The sequence below is a fragment of the Microtus oregoni genome, unplaced genomic scaffold (assembly GCF_018167655.1).
Source record: "Microtus oregoni isolate MIOR12 unplaced genomic scaffold, Mior012 000040F_ref0000088, whole genome shotgun sequence".
In the NCBI taxonomy this organism is placed as follows: domain Eukaryota; kingdom Metazoa; phylum Chordata; class Mammalia; order Rodentia; family Cricetidae; genus Microtus; species Microtus oregoni.
This window is the reverse complement of record NW_024543207.1, coordinates 12,516,743-12,529,301: the sequence shown is the minus strand read 5'-3', so window position 1 is coordinate 12,529,301 and position 12,559 is coordinate 12,516,743.

Here is a 12,559-nt window from a genome sequence, read left to right as displayed (position 1 = left end):
TATGGCAGAAGTTCTGGTTCACAGTAAATTCCCTGGCCCTCTGGCTCTTACAGTCTTTCCATACATTCTTCCGCAATGTTAGTGGAGTCTTTCATACAAGAGTCCTCTGTAGATGTATCCATTGAGACTGGGCTCCACAACTCTGCATTTTGATTGGTTGGGGTTTTCTGGGTGGTCTTTTTCTGTTGTGAAGAGATATTTCCTTGATGAGGGATAAAGACTACACTTACTGTGGGTATGAAGACAAGTGTTTATAGATTGTTGTTAGGGATTATTCTGGGTTAGTGAAATAGTAGGTATATATTCTCTTACATTAATCATGATTTCACTAGCCCTGAGTAATTATGTAGGTTTCAGTACCAAGCATGGTATCCCTCTTGTTGAGTAGGTTTTAAGACCAATGAGAGAGCTTTTGGATTTTTGCCTTCGAACTCATTGGAAACTATCTAGAGAAAACAGAAAAATCCTATAATGTAAATAAACTCGACACCAATAATTTCTGTATCCTTACAGAGGCAACTCTGTAAGATAACAGGAAGTGCTATGACATTAAATGACCATATGGTGAGATGAAAAGGGGTTACTATTCCAAATATGTATAGAAGTAATTAGTCTTGTGAGATATTGGTGCAGTAGTGGCACAGATGCTATGGGAGGAAACAATCTCTCTTTGATTAGATTTAAGGCCTGAGATACAAGCTGAAACTCACACCTGGCACTGCTAAAGGGGTCAAGAACTTGAGACTAGACAGGCCATTGGCTATGGGAAAGCCTATTATTATTATTCTGTTAAAGAAACATAGCAATGCAGACTCCTAAGGACATACGACTATACCCATAGATCAGAGCAACACTCAAGCCTCATCAGAGGCATTTTTTTCTTGTAGTAGATGATAGTTAACATGGGCCCACAACCGAACAATATGCAGAGAATAAGAGGCTTTGGAGTCACCAATCCTAAATGAGATGCCTTCAAACACCTTTCCACAAGGCTCAGGGATCTATGGGGAAGAGGAGTCCAAAAGATTGTAAGAGCCAGAGTTGGTTATGATGCCAAGGAAACAATCTGATCCAGACACAACAGGAAGGATACACATATAAACAGAGACCGTGGCAGCAAGTACAAGACCACACAGATTCAAATCAGACAAAATTACAGCACTGTGAAGAGAAAGTAGATATGCCATCCCACCCTAACAAAGGAACTCTTTGTAATTAATACCCACCGAAAAAGGAGAAATTAGTTTTCTTCAATAAAGTATCTCTGGATACTCAGTAGAGTAAACCTCACTCCAAGGCAGACCCCGTGCCTATGAGTGATAGCCACAAAACAAACTCCCATGTTTTTGTTTTATTTTACTTTATTTTCTTTGTGGATTTTTGGTCTCATTTTGTTTTGTTTTGGCATTTCCTGTCCGGTTGATCTTTTGCTTGTTTGTTTTTATTTTCAGTTTTCTGGGTTGTTTTTGAAGGGGGAAGAGAGATACAAAAAGATAGAGATAGATTGGTTGGGTATGGAGGTGGGGAAGCTATGGAGGAACGGTGGGAAGAACATTGTAAAAATAGATTGTATAAATTTTTTAAACCAAAAATTTAAAAAGGAAAAGTGGTTTACAGTGTTCTTGAGCAGGTATGCCAGGGAAAGTTGAGAAGAAATAATGGAATTGGGGTTCGTGGGCATGTGGGACTAGACAAGCCTCCAGGTCAACTGAGTCCAAAGAATGTTTATTAAGCGTATTTTTAGTGCCAATCATTCTATCTCATTGCTGTTAAATCTGCCTGTGAGTTAGAAGATAGATATTTTCCAGCTTTGAGAAATCATTGAAGGCAGTAAGAATCAGATTTGGGGGCTGCGGAGGTGGCTCAGCCAGTAAAGTACTTTCTGCGTAAGCATGAGGAACCAAGTTCGATACCCAGCATGCGTGTAAAGGTCATTCAAGGTAATATGTATTTTGAGCTGCAGATCTTGGGGCAAGATAATCCTAGAGCTGGAGAAGCAGAGACAAAACCTTACTGGATGGCAGTCCAGCTGCTGAGTTTACACATCCCGTGTTTAATGACAAACCTTGTCTCAGAACAAAGGTGGAGAATACCCAACTTTGATATCTGGCCGCCATGTTTATTACATAGACAGATACACTTTGCTGTATGCATGTACACTTCCCCATAGGGACCCAGGTCTTTTCTGTTTGCACCAAGCTTTTTTTGCTTCAACGACTAGAAGCAACACTCTCCTTTACAAGCATAGCAAGGCCCTTAGCTGTAGAAAGGGTTTTACCATTCATTTTAACCCCACTGCTTCTCAGGGAAGCAGAAACAACATTGATGTCACCTTGCAGCAATGCCATCATGCGGTGATGTCCTCCTCATGCAGCTAGAATCTAAAGGCCAGAAAGCCATGTGGGCATTGGTGTTTGCCTTGAATGCTTCCTGGATCCTAAGATTGCTCACAGAACCCAGGGAATGATGCTCACGGTCTTGACGAGAATGAACTGACAAGCCTCCCTCTTTCTACCTAACCCACAGAGAGAAAGCCATGTGGCCTCTTATTTACAAAATTGTGCTGTAAACACATTCAACACTTTTCTTGGGTCATTGTAGTTAGTTGGGGTCATGTCTGTGGGCTCTGTATTTGTTAACTGCAGGTCAAAAACATGTGATTAGCATGTTGTGTTTTCTAATGTGTACCATGTCATTAAACCCATTATAGTTGTACTGAGCATGTGTAGGCAATTTTTATTTCCTAAGCAACATAATAGCATACAGTGTAACAACTATTTGCCCAGAACTTATGTTTTGTCACTTGTGATAATCTAGAGACTATTTAAAGAACACAGGAAGGTTGTGTAGACTATATGAAATTGCCACCATTTTATAGAAGAGACTCAATCACCTGTGGACTTTGGTATCCATGGGGGTTGTTTTAGACACAATGTCCCTGGATAGGAGCAGCTATCATGTAGAAATAATTGTGTGGGGTCAGGAAATAGGACTGGGAGTCACAGAACTCAGGTTCCTACTCGTCATCCTAGCCAATCAGTTAGAGCTGGTGTCCTGGCCATTCACGGAGTGCCTGAGTATCAGATAATAGGCTACCCTTCTGCATACCCGCTCTCCTCTCCAAGGAACCGCCATGCCTCATGGGAATGGTTTTCTATCTGACAGGATGGAAACTCATTTTTCTGTTCCTCCCATTGATAGAGCTTCACCAAAGAGGAGGAAGCTTTCTATGGACAGAGGGAAGACATGGGCAGTGTTTCCTGCTTTGTTGACCTGCACAAATTTTTCATTGTTCTCAGCTGTTTCCTGTTACATCAGCAGCAGCAGAGTGCAGTGTAGCGTGGTGTGGGCAGTGTTGACGGCTTCACAGGGGGAGATAGGGATAGAAGTTGCTTGAAGAGCATCACACAAAAGCAGAGCAGAGCCTGGAAAGGAATGATTGCACGCAGAGATTTCTGTTTTCCTTGTGTTTACCTAAGTCACTAATTCTACAGGACAACTCTACACTGTGTGATCTCCCCTTTGATCTGATGCCCATTTTTCTTTCTATCCTATGAGCATTTACAGGAAAAGAGCGTCATTTGAAGAATTTGTTATTCTTCCTATTTTTCATTTCAGAATAGTCACTTTTATCTCTGAGTCCCAAAGGATGGGTCCTCCCTGTTCGGCTTATAACAATGCAGGTCAGTTGCTAAGCAACACACAGCCTCACAGTGGTGACCAAGTAAAGGTACAAAGTTAATGTAGTAAGCTTTGGATGTGTCTGGAGCCTACAATACACACAGATAATATTTGCTGGCAAATTCTGTATTAATAAATTGGAACTTCTCAGTTTTCCCATGTACTGCCCTATTACTCTTCTAAGCGAGTCTTGTATAGAAGGCTTTGTAAAAGAGCACCTCGGATTGCAACAAATTAAGGAACCTAAACTTTGTAAAAATTTGTTGCCCCTGGAATTGCAGCAAATTAAAGAACCTTACTAGCATTATCTCTGACAACAGCTTCATTGTGAGCTGTAGCATCACGCTGAGCAGAGCTGCAAGCATTGTCATTACTGACATGACAGAGGCAGAGCAGGGCATGAACACTTTGCCTGGCGCTGGAGGAAGGACAGATGATGCACTTGTGGTTCTGATCCACTGAAAAGCGTGTCAGGATTGATCACATGCACCACTGGGGTCTTTGAAAGTTATTATTCTAATTATCACTACATATAAGTAATGCAAATAAAGCCTCCTCTTCTCCTCAGCACCCTGAAAGCCCCACCTTTCCTGCATGCCCTGCCCCTCCCATTCTCGTCCCCCCCCCCCCCCCAGCCATGACCACTATTCCATTCTCACTTAGAGGTTTCCACAAACAAGTAGGAACTTGCTCTGTGTGTCTTTCGGTATCTGACATGTTCCACTCAACAGTATGTTCTCAAGTTGCATCCATCCATGTTGCTATAAATGACAGAATTTGACTCTGTTTCACTATGTGAACATGTTACATATTAAAACCATTTGTCTGCTACAGAGAATCCAGGTTGGCTCCATATTTTACTGACTAAAACCGGCACTTCAATACATATGTGTGAGAAAGTGTCATTTTAGTGTTAAGTTTCTCTGTTCACTGTTTGCATACCTGTTAGTTGGGGCTGCTCGATCAAGCAGCACCTTTGCTCCCAGGTCTTCTATACCGGCTACACTAATTTACACTTCTACCCACACTATCACCAAGACATTTGCAGTTGTCAACTTAGTTGATAATTTTAGAGATGTCTTTTTTCCTCATTTTCATCACTATTCAAAGAATGCCATATATTTTAGCATTTGTGGAAATCCTATTTAATGAAAACAAAGGGAATAATGGACAATTCCATCTTAGCTGCAGACTGTGCTGTTATCTAGATGAATGGGTGTCGCATATTAAGATTTTCCACATTTCTCCACTTCTGGTTGTCCTCAGTGTACCTTATAACTAGATGTAGATTATTAATATTTAATATTAAGGCCTAATAAATGTTTACTATTATCCTAAAAATTAAACTGATAGCTTAAAGATGTCCCTTAAATGTAAAGTACTTGAAAGAAGCTTTTCGGTGGGTGCCTTGGATCAGGGTCTCTTGTGTTCATCACTAGTCTTGAGATGGCTAGACCAGTGTGTGTACACACACACACGCACACACACACACACACACACACACACCAGTTCTTGAGTGTATTGGCTGAGAAAGTGACTGGTCATTGAGTTTGCAACATTTAAGAGGATTCTTGGTCTTAGAGGTGTAAAAATATGAAGGATTGTTATCTGAGAGTTAGCATTTGTTTTGGCTAGTTTTACATCAATGAGACACAAGCTAAAGTTATCTGAGATGAGGGACTCTCGGTTAAGAAAATGCCTCAAAAAGTTACTGTAGACAAACCTGTAGGGCATTTTCTTAATTAGTAATTCCAGCAGTCACACTAATTACCCACTGAGGCCAGGCAGCGGTGGTGCGCACCTTTATTCCAGCACTAGAGAGGATTACAAAACGGGAGGAGACAGGTCTTAGTCTCAGTCTGAGTTCATGGAGACAGGATCACTATTTTAGTATGAGGTAGAAGAGCCAGTGGCTGACTGCTTTGCTTTTCTGATCTTTAGCTTGAACCCCAGTATCTGTCTCTGTGTTTTTATTATTCATGTTACAGATGACGCTTCCATCTCACACTCGGTGGCTAAGGGGAGGCTGCAGAAAGACCTGGGTTGACTGGGGATGCTGCTTGCTTCTGCAGGTTAAAAGGCTTTTCTCTCTAGCTCAGGTGACTGTAAAAGTAAAGACAATCCCATAACTCCTGCCTAAACTCCTCAAAGAGTTACATCAACTATCCTGGAAGCCAATGAAGAAGTTACATTGTATCTAGAAAAACAGAGGAGGAATCAAAATGTAACTATAATCTTTCTTCTCTAGTCTTCTCAGAATCTGTGGGAACTGAATTCACACATTTGCAGCAGGCCTGTTGTTTAATATAGATGGGGCGGGGGTGTCCCAGGTACCTATTATGCCAAGTTCCTGGATTTTTAATGTTGTACCTACTGGAGAAGATGACAAGAAGAAGGGGTTCAGAGGGAAAGAAAGGGGGTACTGAAGGGTAATGGAGGAGAATAGAATCACAGTGTAGTGAATAATATGAAACAGAAAAAGGTGATATAGGGGAAAATTACTTTCTAATAAGAGAGTAGATGCCCAATCCCCCACATCTGACCCTTAGTACACAACTTATCCTAGGCATTGTTGCCAATACTTACGTTCTGTGAGCTGATAAATTTTTCAGAGCCCTGCTTGGGTGATAACATGATTCAGTTCCTTAGATTGGATGAGTCTTGGCATGTTCTGGGATGGTTGTAGACAATGTGTCAGCAAAGCCTTAAGTAGTTTTCCCCAAGATGGACCCTTTCCTGTAATTCTTGCTCAATGGAGATAACATTTTCCTCCTCTTCTGAAGCCCATAATGAGTAACAGAGTCTACTCAAGACAAAGAAAAGGGGATAGTAGGATGATGGGTGGAAAGATCTGATCAACTTCTTAGTGTGGGCGCTTTGTTCTAAGAAGCCTTTAGCCTTCCTCCTGTTGTCCCTCATTCTTCTTCACACACGTTTCTGCAGTCCTTCCCCATAGCAAACTCAAGTCAGCAAACAGCAAGACCATTTATAGTGCTCATCATGAACTTGGCCTGGCATGATGCCTATGCTTCATGGCCTGGGCAGGCGGGAAAGATATCTATTGCCATAGCTGATGGAGGAAGGTCATTGGCTAATAAAGGCACTGCCCTGGCCCATTTTATTGGTTAGAGGATAGGTGGGAGGAGTAAACAGAACAGGACGCTGGGAGGAAGAGGAAGTGAGGTCAGAGACTCGAAAGCTCTCCTCTCAGCAGCAGACGCCAGAGAGAGACGCCATGCTGCGCTCCTGGGCAGACACACGCCATGAAGCAAGCCGCCAGGTTAGACATGCTGAACCTTTCCTGGTAAGACCGGTGCTCACCGATTATTAGAGATGGGTTGATCGGAATAACAGAATTAGCCAGTAAGGGCTAGGGCTAAAGGGCCAAGCAGTAATTAAATGAATACAGTTTGTGTGTTGTTATTTCGGGCATAAGCTAGCCGAGCGGGCAGCCGGGGTGCTGGGGACACAGCGCCGCGCCCCTATTACCACACATAGCCACTTCTGTTGTCACTCTTGGGGGCCATAGTGTGGACAATTTGATCTTGTTTTGATGAAATCAGCTCTTAGTTGCATTGCTCTGTGGCCAGAATCTTGGTGTCTAAAATGCAAATGAATCCTGAGCAAGGGTCTTCACCGACTAAAGGAATCAGCATATTGCGTTGGCATGTACCTGTACCTAACATCTCTTGAAGGGACAGAAAAGCACACTTTCTGGTCACTGCTGGATGCAACTTGAATCACAACTACCATGACCTTTCTTGTACCACTGTTCATCGTATGTCAGGAGATGGGGGAGAGAGTTCAGGGAAGATGGGTGTGGGCGATTACAGGCTACACTGCCCATTGTCTTCCAGCCTCTCATTGTACCGTTCTAAACAGTTATCTGTTCCATCCCATGTAAAATGCACGTGCGTGTGTGCGTGCACACGTGTGTGAATGTGTGCATATGTGCATGCATGTGCCAATAAATACAAAATTCGAGGATAAAATCTTCGAACTTTACAATCGTAACTTCAAAGAAAGAAAAAGTCAGTCGTTGTGATGCTGTGTGCAGTAAATAGAAAATTCTGAGCTTTTACTTCATAAATCATCACTTTTCAAAACAAACATTCCATAGTTCTCTCTGCCCTCATGTATGGAGTTGCATTTTCTTAGTTTGTTCATTTCCTAACGCGTCCTCCTTCCCCTTTGAAAATAGTGTTTCAACTCAAAAGACATCTTTTCAATTGCATTTTGTTACTAGGTCGTCAGATGAAGGGAACTGATGTGTGTTGATTTTTTTTCTTCCTTGCTTTCAAAGCAAATATGTTGAGGCAGCCTAGGCTGCAGGGCGCTCACAACCCACATGCAACTCGTTAAGGCTCCATTAAGAGACTTTTATATTGAATGTGTTTGTGTAGCCAGTATTTATATTTCTCCAGCTGATGATTTATCCCAAGCTACGGTAGCACTCCCCGTAAGAGCAAAGATGCAATGCAGGCTGTGGGTTGTGACTTAAGACTTATCTGGGTTTCTTTGTGTCCTGAGACTCAGGTCACCTGGATTTGGCCTATCCGATTTGCATGGAAGTTTCCTGGCTGCTGTTCCAGAAGGAAACGTCTTTGTAAAGGCAAAGTCTGTAACATAAGCAGTTCCAAGCACAGGGATTTAAGAGCAAATTAGTGGCTTGCTCTCTTTGTCAGAATAAGGGAGCTGAAATGCTATGCTATTCTTTCATTTGATGGGCTTAGCAGATTTAGAAAAATGCAGCTTGCACACATTATTGCATCTGTAAAGCTCTTATTCATGCACATCAATTCTAAGCTCACAGAAAAGGGCTTTGAGACAAGCGCAATGGAAACTGTCTCTTCATAAAATGTTCAAAGAAGGCCCCTAAAGGTTAAGCGGCTGGGCCTTCATTCTTGTAGAGTAGCCAACTTTCTAAATAGGAAAAGCAGAATTTGAATATAATTCTTTTCCTCAAAATTATGTCTTATGTGATGCTCTTGGTTGCTGTTTTTAGAAGTTTGAATTCCACTGGGAAATGGTGCTCACGCCTCAAAGTCGATGTGGGAATGCAATTTACTTTTCTCTTGTTTAAATGTCCTGACTTAAGACATTTCCCCTTATTATAAAAATCTCCTGGATTTCAATGTAATTTAAAATCAATATTAAAAATTGCTACTTGATATATGTCTTGAAGATGCAATACTTATACTCTATAATTTATTGTTTAGTTTTAGAAATTATAGTGCCCGGTTTTTATTAGAACTGTTATCTCTTCTTATCCCTAATTCACAAAAGTGTAGCAAGCTAGGTATTTTCTCCCATCTCTTGCTAATCAAAGTGTTGGATTGCTATCTGTTTTACTTTCCAGATTTGCTTGGTTAGGGGATTAGAGTAAAGCCTTAAACTATCTTTACAGCTTGTTATTGATACATCAGTTTGCAACCAACTGAGGAACCCCCTCTTTTTTTTTTTTTTTTGGCGTGGATGTGAACAATGTCATGGTCATTTTTGAAATTCCATAGAGAGGGCCCTATCCCCATTGTTTACAAGGGTGAACTGAATCATAGGTGCTGAAGGAAATCAGAAGAGGGCAATGGATCTCTTGGAACTGGATTTATAGGTGGTTGTAAGTTGCCTGATGTAGGTGTTGGGAACTGAACCTGGGCCCTCTGCAAGAGTGTTAGTACTCTTAACTGTTAAGCCATTTTTCTAGCCACTAAGATGGAAACTATTTGACAATAGGAGAGAAAGTTACAGATAATATTTCCTGCAACAACTGCTATGGATACTCTAGTGTGTTTCTTCCCAAGCTTCCATGGGTGCCATTCTCTCTCTCTGATCTTTCTCTGTGTTTTATTCCCTTTGACTCTCCTCTGTTTTTTTTTTATCCAAATATCAATATTATTTTTCTGTTTTCATTGTTTATTCATTTCCTATTACAAAATGAGCATTTTTCTTACTTCGTAAATATTTTCTTGAAATTTTTTTTTACCGAGGTGTATTGTTGCCTGATATTTTAGCTTTATTTTATTTTGACAGATGACTAAGTTAATTGTTTTAAGTATTATTGTGATGGACATCTTTGGATATTAGTATATAATTGAAGCTTTGTCTCCTCAGGCAAAAAATATTGCCTATTTTTAATTCTCCTGGTAGTTGTTGCCAATTAATTCCCCTTAGCCTTGAGATGAATGTTTCAAGTCATTTGGATAATTTCTTAAAATTATTTTTATCATTTAAAATAATTTTTAAATTTAAATATATCTTGATTATATTCTTCCCTTTCTCCAAGCCCTTCTAGAATCTCCCCTTCCCACTAACTCACTTTAAGTTTTTTCTTTAAAAAAAAAAAAAAAAAAAACAAGACCCAATACAACAAACCTCCTCAAATCAAGAAAACAAAATAAAACCACACTCCAAAACAGACAGACTCACCAAACTGTTTCTAAATAGAAGCATTTACAAAAAAGCTGGGGAGTCCGTTATTTGTTGGTCAACAACTACTGAACAGAAGGCCTGTCCTGGAGTGGTTCATATACTCTGTGACACTGTGTTGGAGGAAACTGACTTTGCTTTCCCCGCAAACATGATTGATGGTTTGTTGGTGGAGGCCACTCATTCTTTTCAGCCACCCAGATCTGAACAGTCACATAGAAACTATATTAATTAAATTGTTATCTTATTAGCTTGTAAATATTTCTAGCTAGTTCTTACATCTTAAATTAACTCATTTCTATTAATCTGTGCATCACCACTAGGTCGTGGCCTACTTGCAAGGTTCCAGCATCTGTCTTCTCCAGCAGCTATGTGGCATCTCTTTGACTCTGCCTTCTTTCTCCGAGCATTCAGTTTAGTTTTCCCCACCTAGCTCTATTCTTCCCTGCTGCAGGCCAAAGCAGATTTTTTATTCATTAACCAATAAAAGAAACACATATACAGAAGACATCTCACACCATTTCCCCTTTTCTGTCTAAATAAAAAGGAAGGTTTTAACTTTAACACAGTAACATTACATATAACAAAACAGGTATCAAGCAAGAATTATAGTTATAATATTGATACCTACTTTATCTTTTATCATAACTAAGGAAAACTATAATTGTAACTATCTATTCTTCAACTCCATCATAGACCTCAGTAGGATATAATATTACTTAAGTTAACAGGAAGTACATTGTAAGCAATTTCCAAACCTCTAGAATTGACAGAGATATCTTGTTTCCTGGACAGTCACCCAAAGTTCTTCTGTAGCATTGGGGCATCCAATATTCAGCCTATAAGCCCATAGTATCTGGCAGATTTTCCATGAAGCAGGAAATTTGAAAGACTGTTTTACCTCTATTGGCAGCTTGTCAGTCACTTTGTTCTGCAGAATGTCTGGCAGACTCTTTCATGAAGCAAAAACCCTGAAGGACTGTCTCACCTTCTTTAGGCAACTTCAGCAGTCATTTTCTATAGGTTTTGCATGTTCGATTTATACAACATACCATCAGGCAGTTCAGGCGAGAGCAGTTTCTTGCCCAAATAACTAACAAACTCCATAAGGAGGTTCTTTGATACCCATCATCATCTTGAAGTAGACTGGTGCTGCCAGAAGCAGATGTGTCTCATTGTCATGAAAAGTCTAAGTTCTTAAAACATTTTAAATGTCATATTCTGTTAGTGTTTTAAAGGTTTGGATAATACCTATCCAATTGAAATATATCTCTGTACATCAAAAAAAAAACCTAACTAACATGACTATAATCTTGACTATTATAGATGACTATCTATTAACTTATATTTATTAATTATACATTACATTTTTTATTGAGCTGCACAAACATAATACCTTAATCAAGAGCAGAAATATACATATAACAAAACTGAACTTAAATTTGTATTAATAAACCAAGATTCATGCCAATGCAAAGTATTCATCTCTATAGCACATCCCCCTTTAAGTGTAAACAAACATTCATAAAGCAACATATATACAGAAATACTTTCCACAGCAATAGTTCAGTTGTTAAATTTTATTGGGTATGTTTTGAAAGCTTTTCACAGCAGCCTTTGATTTTCTGAGCTGTGACAAGGTTCTTGGTGACTTGGAATTCTCCATGAAAGGGCCACTGACATAGATCTGTCCACACAAACAGGCCTACTCTATTTACAGTCAATATGTGATGACCAAAAGTTAGGCTACAACTATTTAGCTTCCAAAAACCTGAACAAAAACCTCAGAGGTTTAAGCTTATCCTGATAGCAGGACATAAGACCCCCCAACTTTCTTTGTGTGTCTGATATAGGATTAGTCTCCTAGTGACCAAGGGCTGTTGGGCTATGAATCTCTGCACCAGGGGACTGGGTTTCTTTTCCTCAGGTTATATGTTCTGAGAGATCTCTGAGATGAAACCAAGAGACTACAGAACCATCTCCGGTTTTCAGACTCATTAGGTTTACAAATGAGGGACAAATGGGTGATTTTGTATTCATGTCTGTTTTTGAAAACTTGCCCATCATGACCACTAGAAAAGAGTAACTGTGAGCTCAGTGTTGTTCTCTTGTCCAATCAGAGCCTCCCTCCTGATTCCTTAGAGAAACCTCCATAGCAATGACAGAATGCCTAAGACATTTTCAGTAAATCCATCCCAAGTATTTCCATGGATTATAGTCACACCACTGTGGTAATAATGGTTATGCAAAGCGTGGGTGGCCAGTAGTTGGCCCAGAGGCCACCACCAAGTCCTCCCGGTGCCAGAGGAGGCATCTCAGTGGTTCCCTGAGTCAGCCCCTGAGAATATTCAGTAGGTGGGGCCAGAGCAACCAACAAGGCGTGTTGGAAACTGTTTTACCATTTCTTCCCAAAACTATGGAACAAAGAAGTAAACAAAGAGATCTTTGTTGA